At 36.9% G+C, this 14,599-nt stretch overlaps 1 protein-coding gene across 14 annotated transcripts in view; it reads left to right on the top strand.

Annotated features, from left to right (window-relative positions):
- Window positions 1-14,599, top strand: part of LOC105233125 (endothelin-converting enzyme 2) — a 789,700-nt gene that overhangs the window by 63,523 nt on the left and 711,578 nt on the right. The gene's annotated exons all lie outside the window — the stretch shown is intronic.

The raw sequence follows: 14,599 nt of genomic DNA, 5'->3' as shown, positions 1-14,599 counted from the left end.
ATATAATTTTGTCGTATATTTTTATTTTAACGTTTGAGTATGTTTTGTTTTTAGCAAAGATTTCACAATTTTCAAATTTAAGTAGGAATGTTCCTTTTATTTTTAAATCTACTTTATTACAATTATGAGATAATTTAGAGAAAAAATTTTTGAAAATTAATATACCAGGTAATATTTCGATTATATCAGTGTTTGTTAACGTTTGCATAGCGCAGTATGCTTCTTCAAAGTTCAGTATTTTCGATATACATATATCAGAATTTCTTTTTAGGTTTTTCTTAAGATTATTTTTGATATTTATGTCATATACATTGTTGTTCGAGTCCGTAAAATATTCGTAAGTGCTTAATTTTATAGATTTATTGTTCATATTAGGAATAGGTTCGAAAATTATTCTTGAAAGGATATTAGGAGAATATTGGGGAATTTGGAGGATTATTATAATGTTTTGATCTTGCGTGCCGACTGCTATCTTTATATTTGTGTAGCTGTCAAAGTCAGTTATTATGTCTAGTTCTGTTTTTGTTAAAACGTCCGAAGGGATTATACCGAGCTTACTTGAAAAAATTATTTGTCCAATGTCGTTAATGTGATCTCGCAAAAGAGATATGTCATTGCCTATTCGGTACACCTGTTCTATAAATTGTACTTCGTCTTCTAATGTTTTTATCTTATTCTGTGTGTTTTCTTGAAATAAATTTATGTAGTCCTGAATAAGGGTCTGCTGCTCATTTATGTGACTCGTAATGTTACTAATTTGATTTGCTAAGATGTTGTTAAAGTAAGTTAGATTACCTATGTTGTTTTCCATAATTTGGTTATTTTGGTGAATTTTACTAAGGGCGTCATTGACCTGTTCTTCGTCCTCACTGTCCATAGTGCCTGCTATAAATCTCAGTCCTTTACCTAATATGTTTACTAAGCCTCGTTTCGTCTTAAGATGTGGGTGCAAATTATCTATTTTAGCTCTTAGTAAAATGAAGTTTTTATGTAAAGTATCCAATAATTGTTTGTCTTCGAAAGTTATTGCTGTTAATGCTTCGATGTTACGTGAAATTAAAAAAGTCGTTTCGTCGTATGCTGTCAGATTGACGAAGTGAAGGATCTTGTCGTAATGGTCGATTACTCTTAATTCGTCCGTCTTGATGGGAATATACCCGTTATTATTGGTCAAGTCTTGAATGTCAATTTGTTGAGCCATAATCGTCGTTGTCAGTAACAAATAAAATGCTATTTTTTCCATGATCCTTGGGGAAAACAAAAATAAGAAAACGTGTATTTATCGTTTACTGCTTAATATCATTCTTATGAACTATTTTTGCAGATTCTGTTTTGATTGTTGAGTTATAGTTTTGTGCTACAATCTCTTTTCTATACCTAGGTGATAATTTATTGCCTAATCTACGATTAATTTTTACGAATATTATGTCTCCTTTTAAATATTGCTTTGGTTGTGAACGATTTTTATTGTGGTAGCATAGGTCAGCGATTTGTTTATCCTGAAGTTTCTTTATTGTCTCTTGCCTATCAGCAAGTAATAATTTTGGATCGGAACTAACTCTTCTTCCAAAGAAAGTTTCTATTGGTTTTTTTCCAGTGGTGGAATGAACTGAATAGTTATATTCCTTAACAGATTTTTCTAAAAGTTCCTGAAATGATCTATGAGTTTTTTCTACTTGTAGACAACGCATTATTTCTTGAAGCGTGGAATGAAAACGTTCTACTTGTCCGTTTGAACAGCTTGTATATGGAGGGGTTCTATATATTTCTATCCCAAATTCATTTTCTATCATAAAATTTATTGATTCGGAGTTAAAGGATTTCTCATTGTCCATTACTATGGTTTGTGGCACAAAAGAGAAAAGAATGTCTCTTAATGGTTGCCTAATGTCTTCTGCTGCTTTTGATTGTATCATTTTTGCAATAGCGTATTTTGAAAATTTATCTACAGCGGTGAGAACTAATTGCTTGTTGGTTAGGAATATGTCTATGTGAACGATCTGACCTGGAAATTCTGGAATAGGTGTAGCCTGTATTTCGGGCTTTGACGGATGACGATCGTATTTATTTTCTTTACATGTAGTACATAGCTTTATAATTTTCTTGATTTTATTTGCCATTCCGGGAAAATAATATTTTTCTAAAATTTGTGTCCTGTTCTCCTTGCTATTTCTATGAGCACGATTGTGTGTTTTAATTATGAGTTCTTCTTGTTCTTGTTCACTAGTTATATCTTTAACTTCTACTTGTGTGAACCTGATCCGATATTTACTAAAATGTAAGGGATACAGTTGCTGAATCTTGCTCATTACAGGTTCGTTAGTTTTTATGCAATTTATCACCGACGGGTTGAGATATCTTTTGAGAATCGAAATTAAAGTTTGTTGGGAGTAGTCTGGTTCTGTTACAATATGACGATGGTATGTGGGAAATATTATTTTGAATTGATAACTAGAGACTTCATCTTGCTTCAGAAAAATTTGATTTTTGAAGACATTAATAGGTACTTCGATGCTGTATATTAAATTATGTGACGAGCTCTCGTCCGAGTTTGTTGCTATCGACAAGGTATTGACTTTAGACTCTTTTATTGGTATTCTTGACAATGCATCGGCAACGACATTCTGTTTGCCTGGTTTATAAAACAATTCATAGGAATATTCTTCTAAAGCTGCTTTCCATCTTTTCATTTTTGTATTACTGTTTTTGTTACTCAGCGCATATGTAAGCGGCTGGTGGTCAGTAAAAATTTGTACCTTGGCTGATCCGTATAGATAGTTTCGAAATGTGTTTAGAGCCCATATTATGGCTAACATCTCTTTCTCGTTAGCTGCATAATGCTCTTCAGTTTTATTTAGTGTTCTGGAGATGAACGCTAAAGGTTTCGAATCTTGAGATAGGACGGCTCCAATAGCATAGTTGGAGGCGTCTGTTACTAACTCGAATTTCTTACTGTAATCAGGGTATGCTAGTACAACATCTCTAGAAATAAGTGAATTTTTTATATTGTTAAAGGCTTGAACTGCTTCTTTATTCAAAGTGATTTTCACATGTTGAGATTTATTTTTGGAAATTCTCCCTTCTTCCCCTCTTAAGAGTGATGTCAAGGGTTTAGCTAATTTTGCATAGTCTTTTATAAATTTGCGATAGTATCCAGACATTCCCAGGAAGCTTCGGAGTTCCTTTAGGGTTGCTGGTTGTGGAAATTTGGCAATTGCATCTACTTTTATTGGATTTGTTTTTACACCATCCGGGTGATAACGAAGCCGAGAAATTCTACTTCTTTTTTAAAAAAATTACATTTGTCTAATTGAACCTTCATATTGGCTTCTTCCAGAGTTTTGAATATTCTTTTTATGTGGTTAAAGTGTTCTTCTTCAGTTTTGCTGAAAATAATAATGTCATCGATATAAACATAACAACATTTTCCAATGTGCTCCCGGAGTATATCATCCAATGCTCGTTGGAAGATAGATGGGGCATTTTTTAATCCAAATGGTAACCTTGTAAATTCGTATTTACCGTTGTTAATAGAGAACGCGGTTTTTTCGATGTCAGATTTTTTTAGTGGAATTTGGTGAAAACCACTTTTTAAATCAAGAACGGAAAAGAAATTGCTATTTCCGAGCTGAGATATTACTTCTGATATCTCGGGTATAGGATATCTGTCTGCGGTTGTGACAGCATTTAGTTTCCTATAGTCAATTACCATACGGTATTGTTTGTTACCGGCTGAATCTGCCTTTTTTGGTACGATCCATACTGGTGAATTGTATGGTGATCTGGATGGCCTTATGATACCATCGTTTAAAAGTTTTTTTACTTGTGACTCTACCTCGCTCCTAAGGGATGCGGGGTAAGGATAGAATCGTGTGTAAACGGGAGAGTCAGTCGTCGTTCTGATCTGTCCCACGACCTTTGTTGTGTAAGTAAGTTTTTCGTCTGGTTCCGAGAACAATTTTGAATTAACACTTACAATCTTTTCCATTTCTTTACTTTGTTTGGAGGATAGGTTTTGCATTTTAATATCTATTGTATTTACGCTTGGCGAAGGAAGCTGCTTAAGGTAAACAGTGAAACCGTTTCCTAGCTTCATATAGTTATTATTGGTATAGATTATTGCATTAAGTGCTTTTAGGGTGTCATTTCCTAATATTCCATCAAAAGTCTTCAAGGACGGCATTAGGTAAAGTCTTATTTTATTTGGGATATTAAAGAGTTGTACGTAAGTATGCTCACTAATCTTTACATCACCGATTATTGATCTTGCAAAAAATGGGTTTTCATTTTGTATTCTTTTTACAACTAATTCAGGTTTAACATAATTTTTACTTGATCCAGTATCTACCAGAAACTTTAAAATATTACCGCTCTCCGTCTTCACTTCGAAATAAGGAAGAGAAGAGCTAATCATGCTAAAAAATGGATATCGCTAGGCTCTCCATATTCAATTTTTTCATTTTCTTCTTCCATTGTATCAATGTGGAAGGTTCTCTGATGTTTGTTATGTTGGAAATTATTGGGCGAAGGCGGTCTCTTGCCTTGAAAGTGATTTTGAGGTGATCTATTCATATAATTAATTCGCCTTGAGTGGATACTTTGGTCAATATCCATTGGTTCAGGTTTTGGTTGGGGTTTTGGTGGTCTAGGAGGAGCATTTGTATTTTGGAAATGCATCTGTTGTCTACCCTGCTTGTCTAATTGCTGTGGTTGTGGCACATGTGCCAATTGAGGGTAAAAAATTTGGCGTTGACCTTGAGATGGATAATTTTTAGGAGAGAATCGATTATTGTGGTACATCTGTTTGGCGTGGTTTGCATGGTTTGTGCGAAAGTTCTGGTTACCTAATCTTAAGCATAGATGAAGGGCTTGTGGTAGGTCACGAGGTTCCTTTATGCCTAACAGTCTTGGTAGGTCTCCGTTTAGTCCTCTAATGAAGGTATCTAATGCCTTATCTCTATAGGACTGGGTCATAATGCGTAGGGATTCATTACCCATTTCAAGGCATCCTAATTTGTCCAAAATTAATGAAAGGTGTTTGTAAACTTGCTCATAAAACTCAGAAATTGTCTTGTTACCCTGTATTAAGGTTGTCATTTGATATTCCAAAGTGGAAAGATCGCGTTTGTCTGCATAATGCATAGTTAAGCACTTAGATATAGCTGACCAGTCAAGAGGCGTGTTGTATGATTCTAATGCCAGATCAGCATTCCCTACTATTTTATTTCTGACTACACTAAGTATACCGTAATATTTTGGTGTTCCCTTTTGGTTCTCATAGATATTGAGAATGCGGTCTACACTCTTTTTCCAAGAGTTAAATTCACCTGGACAACCGGAAAATTCTTTTAAATATTTTACTACGTCGGGTATTCTATCTAAATCCCCAAGATTTGTTAGATGCCTTTCTTCAATTGTCTGATCTACTGCGGAAGATAGGCTACTGTTAGGATTCAGTGTTGCTTCAACTACTAGTGGTCCTTGTCGCTTAAGAATGTCTGAAGCTATATTCGATATTAGGGCAGTTAAGTCGTCCATACTTAATTGGTTGTTTTGTGGTGCATTTGGAGCCGCCGGTGCTGCAGATGCAGCCGGTGCAAGGGAAGAGGGACGGATTAGGTTGTTAGGATTAGACATGGTTTTCTTTATCTATCCCTAGGACTCTCTCTTATAAAAATACTTAAAATACTTAAGCTTACGTTCTTGATGTATTTTCTGTTTTGTAGAGTTGTCTGTATTTTAGTTCCCTGATGGTCTCCTGGAAATCGGCGGTGTCTTCGTCTTCTCCGTATATTTGTCGTTTTGCGTCTTCTTCCGGGATTGGCGTGAACGAGGATATGGGGCTAGTGATGTCTTCCTCTGGATGTTGCTCGTTAGGCAGCATGAGTTTCTATCGCGTAGGCTGGTACGTAGTACCTCCTTTTTACCGAGGTTACTAAGGGGCCTTTGTCGAATTAAAAGTTTTTAGAGCCGCGGTTGCTAATGATTATATTTAGCGAAGAAGCTTTTTTTCTAAGCTTTTTTTTTTTTTTTTTTTTTTTTTTAATACTTTTACACGGCGCGTGATACAGATGGCTTTACGCTTCTTTGTATCCTTTCTTACACTTTACGTGATTTTTGATATATTTTTACGCGGCGCGTGATACAGACGGCTTTACGCTCCTTTGTATCCTTTCTTACACTTTACGTGGTTTTTACGTACAAACAGCTTTACGCTCGTTTGTAATCTGCTCGGGCGCCAGTTATGTTTTCTAGGGCGAAAACATATAAAAAAAATTATTTATTTTTTTTATTTTTTATTTTTTATTTTATTTTATTTGGACAGTATATCCATCTTTATTCCGAGTCAATTCACAACTGACTTACATCTTAATAGCTAGTTCTTTTATATGCTAAATTTATGCTAACGCACCTGAAAGTTTGCTGGCTAAATTCTGAGAAGAGGTTATTGAATTTACGTACTGATCGGAAATCGCTCAAACAGCTGTGTCAACATTATTGCATTAGTGAATTACGTGCGATCTGTATTGTAACAATTGCACTAGCAAATTACATAGAATCTGAATTGGCACAATTAAATAAAAAGTTTAATATTTTTGATTCTTAAGCAAATTAACAAAAAGCTCGTGCCGGATGTTGGCTAAGGGTTATTAACATTGGTGAAATAAAGTGCGTGTGTTTGTAACACTTGTAACACTGCTTGTGTTAACTTGTATATGCCCATATGTATGTATGTATCTTTTATACAGTTGAGTACCTTTACTTATATGTGTGCATATGTATGTATAGTATGTATATATGTATGTATGTATTTGCATATTCTTTTTTTGCTCGCCTTTGCTTATTTATTATAGGCGATCCTGCTTGATAATTCGGGTGGTGGAGCACGGTGCTCGTTCGTCCCAATGATGTGGTTGGCCGTGGGGAAACGGTTGGCGCAATTATTCCACAAATGTTAAATATATAAATAAAACCAAAAGTTTCATATAATATATATAATTTAATTATAAAAATTTGGAACCACACTTACCTACGTCTGTATCGCAGCGTTGTCGCAAAAGAAGAGAGCGCGCAACTTTTAGTAAGTGTTTAGTTGCGCGCGAATTAAAACTTCGAAAAAACTTCGAAAAGAGAAAAAGAAAAGATTGCTCTGCCGATACAGACGTGGCAAAGAAATTTGGCGGGGGCGGCGTCAACATTCTCCCCGCCTTGCAGGATTACTGCAAATGCAGTTTACAATAAATTACTTAAAACTAACTTAACTAACTGGCCCCTGCACTTTCTCTTCCACGTCTTCTTTGCAGATGGGGTGGCCGACGAGACGAATCGAGTCTAGTTCGGTCCGGGAAATGCCGCTGAGATGAATCGAGTCTCAGTCGATCGTTGCCATGCCGCCAATCCGAAAGGAAGTTACCAGCATGCCGAAGTCGGCGAGACGACTCGAGTCTGGCTCGATCTTGGGCATGTGGTATGTAGGAGAGACGTCGTTGGTCAGAGCTTTGAGTGACTGATGACGCCCGTTGACACGGTTGTTGTTGTTGCTGTGTGTCGTGTGTCAACGCGTGCGCCATTGCTGCTGCTGTGTTGTTGTTGCTGTTTGTGATGTGTTCGTTGTGTGGTGTGTGGCTGTCGACTGCGTTGCTCGTCTGTTTCTGCGCGCTGCATGTTGATTTACTGTTGTTGTTGTGGCCGCCGCATGTTGGTATTGTGTAGACGGCTGTTGTGACGTCACGTACGTTGCTGATTGGTCTTCTTGCTGTAATTGCGACGGCGGCGCCTGCTGTTGCTGGTGATAATAGGCTGCTCGCAGTTGATAACGCTGCTCGTATTGTTGTTGTAGCTGTAGCTGCATCTGCTGGTGGTGAAAGGCATCCGGTGGTGGATAGTGCGCTGTTGCTGATAAGGCCGCCACATCTGATGATGGCGGCAACGATGATGGGGGTGGTAGTCGTGGCGTTGCTGCGACAGTATGTTGGTGCGTTGCAGCTGTGACAGCCGTTGCTGCCACCGTTTTAGCGCCGCCCGTGTAATAAGCGAAACTATTGGTATTTGTCGCTTCAGCGCTGCTCGGCGGTGTGCTGCCTACAGATGTTGCTGACAGAGATAGCGCTGCTGCAGGCAGTGTCGGCACACCGACGCTACCATGCGTATCGGTGTGATTCGATGAGCCGGGCGCATCATTTGTTTCGCCATCATCGTTACTTTGATCCCGTTGTAGCTGGTACTTCTGCTGATGTTGTTTCTGTTGTGTAAATATAAAATTAGTATTATTTACTTTACAAAAATGATTTTGTGTTATTGTTGAATTTTGTCTGTCGCCTTTGCCATTTGTTTTTGTTTCTTCGGAGGGAACGGAACCTGTTAAAACCTAGCCGAACACCGTACGTTCTGCAACGAGGGATCCGAAGATTTTCGATTTTACCCCGTTTAGTATGATTTTAGGGTAAAGATCCGCTCCAATCAACAAGTCAACCCTTTGACTCGTATGGAAATTATTATCCGCCAAGGGGATATTAGGTAACCTTTTGACAATTGAAGGGTTTATTGATCTGGATGGAAGCAGTCCAGTCAATTTTGGCAGTACCAACGCTTCCGCTTCTAGTCTTAAACTTTTGTTACGGGACGAGCCAATTGTAATCGAGCATACCGATTGAACTCGTCCTGATAATGTATTATTCAGCCCTGAAACTCGGGCGCTGACCTTTTTGCTTGTCAGATTTAAGCGTTTTTGTAGACTTTTGCTTACGAAGGTTGCTTCAGATCCCGAATCAATCAGGGCTCTGACAGTGAAGATGCTCTCGTTGTGACATATGGTCACCATCGCTGTACCTAAGAGCATGCTTCGGCTGGTAGGCACATTTGAAACATTGGCCTTAATAGAGGCCACATGAGATTTAGTAGAAATCTCAGTAGTGTCTGTGCTGTCAGATATCTGAGCTATTCCCTCACTCTGATCCCGGTGAATCATAGAGTGATGTCTCTGTTTACATTTATTACAATTTAACATACTTTTACAATTTTTGACTTCATGTGAGTCTGATAAACAGTTTAGGCAGACGTGGAGTTTTCTGAAAGCATTTAATCGTGCATTAGGCTGCATCTCAATAAATCTTTGACAAGTTTTCAAAATGTGCGATTGAGATGAGCACAGTTTACATTTGATATTGTTTGTCTTGGCGTGATGGGCATTGATGGGTTTAGATCCAATCCTTCACTGCAAGGTTGGTGTCCGATCTTCACCATCAGCCGACCTAATTTTGGGTTGAGTATCTAACTCGCCTTTGAGATTTGATACTCTCTCAAGCGTTTTAACCCGTTTGGTTAGAATCTTGTCTAACTCAACCCATTTTGAGATCTCTGCATCCGAATCCAGAGATTGTTCCCAAAGCGACAGCGTATAGTCCGGTAGTCGGATAGAACACAAATACATACGTGAATATGGCATCCCAGCTATCTGTATTGGTGCCATGTATTTGTAAAGCTGAAATGCAGCTATTTATTTCCCGCTGTAAATTTCTGAGTTCGGTCTCAGATTCTGTAGAAATGTGCGGAAGCTTGAATAGCAAATTAAATTGTGTGTTGACAAGCACTCGCTTGTTTTGATACCTACACAACAAATTGTTCCAAGCCAATGCGAATCCGTCATTCGTCAGTGGCGCTTTCGAAACAATAGATTTTGCTTCACCTCGCGTTTTTTGATTCAAATGGAATAACTTTTCTACCGGAGATAGCCTTGGGTTATTCCCATATATAGCGGCAAATAAATCCCTAAAAGAGGGCCATTGTAAAACATCGCCATGAAATATTTCGGTATCACATGGCGGTAAATTGATAGAATACCTCACGGGTTCTACAGTTTGTTGTAACCGATCAGGTTGAATAACTGTCGAATTTGAAGTAGGGCTTTGGTTGAACGCCGTGAGGTTGTGGATGTGTTCGCCCATCAAGGCCGCGCAACACACATAAGCGTGGTAACAGCTTGTATATTTAAGTTTGAGGTCGTCAATAGAGCTTGTGTCAGAAGGATCCACTTTTGGCAAACACAACTTGTACTCTGACTTTACCTCTGCCCACAGAGATTTCAGCTTGTTGAACTTCAAGAGAGTAGGCACTTTGGTTGTTTGCTGTTGGAGTAAAAGACTCCTCAAACTCCAGTAGAGCGTCTGCAGCTGCGGTAAAGGCTCTGATGGATTCCATTATGTTCGAAAGTTGAACCGGAACTGCAAAAATGTTGCACAAAATCGGATGTAAAACTTGAAATTGAAATTTAAAAATATTTGCAAATATGTTGCAAAAGTTCAAAAGTTATAACCAATCCGGACAAGTTATAAATTAGTAGTGCGTTGTTTCTTAGTGAAGAGTGAATTTTCGAACGAACAAAAAAAGTAATAAATTTAGTGAAGTATTTTTTCCAAAATATTTTTCTCAAATTTAATTCGAATGTGCTTGCTGGGTAATCGGCCCAATGCACTTGTTCTTGCACTTGCAAATTTAGTGAAGTATTTTCTCAAAATAATTTTCCCAATTTTAATTTGACTGTGCTTGCTGGGTAATCGACCCAATGCACTTGCACGACTATGTACACAAAGAAAATGAATTTGTGCTTAATTGTTTTATTGAAATGTACAAATACAATGCAAATAATTGAATAAATTAACAAGCACTTATTTGATTTTATTCACTTTCACTTTTGTTCACTGGGTTATTCTAATTTATCACTGCACTATTCCGCTTGTTGCTGTCCTTCTGGAATGGCTGCTGAGCTGCCTTGCCTCTGCTGCTTTGCCTATGCTGGTATGCCGCTCTCAATTTTGCTGCTTGGCCTGTGCTGCTTTGCCTTTGCTGCTTGGCCTCGGCTGCTCTTCTTTGCTGCTCTCACTTTGCTGCTTGTCTTAGCTGTTTGGCTTTGTTGCCTTCGCTCACTTCACTTTTCCTAATTTTTCGTATCGCTCACTTCACTTGTAATTTTGTATATATTTTTTTTTGTTTTGGCACTCGCGAAACTGCAGCTGCGTTATTGCTGCTTGCCTTTATTGCTATTCGACCAATATATGGAAAGGCAGAGTTGAGCGACTAGACTCAAATTGACTATAAGAAAAGCCAAAAAACCGAGAGAGATTTTGACGCTCCAGACGATTTTGTGCGTCCAAGAAATTTATAATATTTTCTCGAATAACAGAGTATGCGTTTTTTTGCAAAGTGAAATAAGTGCATTTGCCAGGTGTATTTGTTGTTGTACTTAAATGAAGTACAATACTACCTAAAATCTTGTGCGTTGATTTTGTGGGTAGAGTGCCAAAAATAAGTTTTGGTCTCCACTTCACACAGCACAATGGTTTTTGTACATAAATGATGCACAAATTAACCAATCTATTGCCTTATAGCTTGCAGAGCACAAATCCAAAATATGTTTGGCTGTAACTTGCGAGTTGCTAAAGCGGGCAAATTATGCACTTTCACTTTAAATAAAATTCACTTGTTACCTGTTATCCGGCTCGAAGGACCAATGATACTTCGGGTGGTGGAGCACGGTGCTCGCTCGTTCCAAGATGTGGTTGGCCGTGGAGAAACGGTCGGCGCAAATGATTCCACAGGAGTATTAAATAAAAAACCAAAAATTTCATATAATATATATAATTTAATTATAAAAATTTGGAACCACACTTACCTACGTCTGTATCGCAGCGTTGTCGCAAAAGAAGAGAGCGCGCAACTTTTAGTAAGTGTTTAGTTGCGCGCGAATTAAAACTTCGAAAAAACTTCGAAAAGAGAAAAAGAAAAGATTGCTCTGCCGATACAGACGTGGCAAAGAAATTTGGCGGGGGCGGCGTCAACACTGCTTGTTGCTTTTTTAGCCCAAGGGGTATCACCAAAACATGCAAGTAATAATTTCTACGTGATTTTGAAACTTTTTGTTTACAATTTTTATTACACATTTTTCTTTCTCTCCATAACTTAAGTATATTTGATTTTTGTAATAATTGATTGCTTTTTCTGTAATAAATATATAATCCAAGTTATCTTCAAATGCGCTATGTATTGTAGCAGCTGTTGACAATGTCAACTCGTTTATCACTTTCTCTATTAACTTGGTTTTCTTCACGTAAATGGCTATTAAAAATATTCACATTTCCTAAATGTTTAACTTCATCTTTTACACAGTATCTACTTAGAACATCAGCGACTGTGGTATCTTTGCTTTTAATATGTGATATATCAAAGTCGTACTCATTAAGTAGGATTTTCCACCTTTGTAGTTTCATATTTGGTTCTCTAAAATTATGTAGCCAAACTAATGGTCGGCTGGCTCACTAGTAATAAGTTTTTTTAACGTTTCAAATGAATTTAGGAATTCTTGGCTTCTATAATCCAATACAGCATTTTGTTTTAAAAAACGAACCATGGGGAATGCAACTTTCGCATAGTCTCGCATAAATTTGCGGTAACAACCGGTGATTCCTAAAAATCATTTGATTTCCTTTATGTTTGTTATGTTATGCATTCTGTTTATTGCTTCAATTTTTGAGGGATCAGGTTTAAAACCTTCACCTGTTACAAGGTGTCCTAAAAATTTTGTGGTCAATGCAGCAAAATGACATTTATCTATTTGTATCTTTAAATTTGTATCTCGTAAAGTGCTAAATATTTTTTCAATGGACTCTATGTGTTCCTGAAAACTTGTGGAAAATATCAAAATATCATCTAGGTATACAACGTAAATTTTATTTATATGATCTCTTAATACATGATTTATTAATCGTTGAAATGTTGCAGGGGCTGTTTTAAGACCAAATGGCATACGATTAAATTCGTAATGTCCACTTGCAATTGAAAAAGCTGTTTTAGCCCTATCATCGGGGTGCACCTCAATCTGGTGGAATCCCTTAACAAGATCAATTGTGCTGAAATAACAGCATTTTCCGAACTTATCAAATAAATCTTCTATATTTGGAAGTGGGAACTTGTCGTCTATTGTTTGTTCATTTAGTTTTCTGTAGTCAATTACAATTCGCCATTTTTGCTTACCACTGTTATCTGGTTTTTTGGGCACAACCCATAATGTGGAATTGTAAGGACTACAACTCGCAGATATAACATTTTCGCTAGCATTTCCTGTATTTGTCTGTCCACTTCTGCCCGATGTATGACTGGGTACCTATACAGTTTACTATATATAGGAGTGTCAGTTTTTGTATTCATTCGATGACGAATTTCACTACTGAAAGGTAAGTTTTCACCATCTTTTTAAAAAATATCTTTAAGCTTATTTACAACAATCTTTAAAATTTCTTGATCTTTAGAATTTAAATGATTAGGAAATATACTAAGTGACGAATGTTCTACTATTTCTTTTTCTTCATTAATAAATATTTCCAAATGTTTATTTTTTTGATAATCATCTACTATTAATTCTTCTTCTTCGCAAAAATAAATTGGTAATGTTGCATCTTTTGTTATTAAAACTCTATTCTCGTAGTCGATTTTACAACTCAAATTAAGCAATATATTGTTATCTATTAGACCATCAATGTATGTAGTTATGAAATTTAAATTCTAGGAAATTAACATTAAAATTTGGTTTATGAAATTCTTTAAACAATGGAAAGCTATACTGTACGTCTATAGTAACAGTTCGATTTACAACTTTTAAAGTAATAGAACGTGATTTTATTCTCCATTTGGGATTACAAATATTTGGGTTTATGATACTAAATTATGCACCTGTATCTATTATGAACTTAAGTTTTCTCACGTTTGTTTCAACTGTTATATAGGGTAACTTCCTTGGCCCTCTAATTGAAAATTTTGTTCGTTTTCATTGACTCCTATTTCCATAGGCTCTACAACAGTCGTTTCATTATTGTTATTATTATTCTGATTAAAAGGATGGGGTCATGTGTAGGGAGGATGGGGTCATGTGTAGAAGTTCACGCAAGTGAGGAAAGTTCTCTGATCGCCATTCACTTGGGAGTGGCCAGAAACGATTCTTTTACATATGGCTCAAGCAGCTCACGACTTCCGGTCTTTGGCCAAGTATTCTCTGGGTAGCCTAAGAACATCCGTTTTAAGGCGAGCTAAAGTGAGAAGGCGAAACATCCCCTACATAGGTTGTGCGCTAGGTCTGGGACCCGCCACGTAAAAAAAACACCCAATGAAAATTCGGCTATAATCGGCTAAGCGGTGTCTACGCCAATTAAGAAGAAGATTCTGATTAAAAAAACTACTCGAGCTGCGATTAGTTCTGTATGTTTGGCTGCTGTAATTGCTATTAAAACTGGGTTGAGTAGAAGAGTTTAGTGTTGCACTGTTTGAGTTATTTTGTCGCTGATTGTTATTAATGTTTTTGTTGTTGTTCTGTTGTGTATGCTGTTGACTAAATGTATCGTTTGCTCTATTGCTGTAATTAAATTGCTGACTATTCAGTTGATTAACATAATTGCTCATATTAGCTTCTCTGTTATAATTATTATGTTGCCTATGATAAGAAAAATTCATGTTATTAACATTATGTTCACAGTTATTCTTTCCATGAGCGGTTTGGTGATGTTTATAGTTCAAGTAACCATTTGATTTTATAATTTCATATGCGTCTTTTAAA

The sequence above is a fragment of the Bactrocera dorsalis genome, chromosome 2 (genome assembly GCF_023373825.1).
Source record: "Bactrocera dorsalis isolate Fly_Bdor chromosome 2, ASM2337382v1, whole genome shotgun sequence".
NCBI classification, from domain to species: domain Eukaryota; kingdom Metazoa; phylum Arthropoda; class Insecta; order Diptera; family Tephritidae; genus Bactrocera; species Bactrocera dorsalis.
This window is presented reverse-complemented; position numbering and strand designations above follow the sequence as displayed.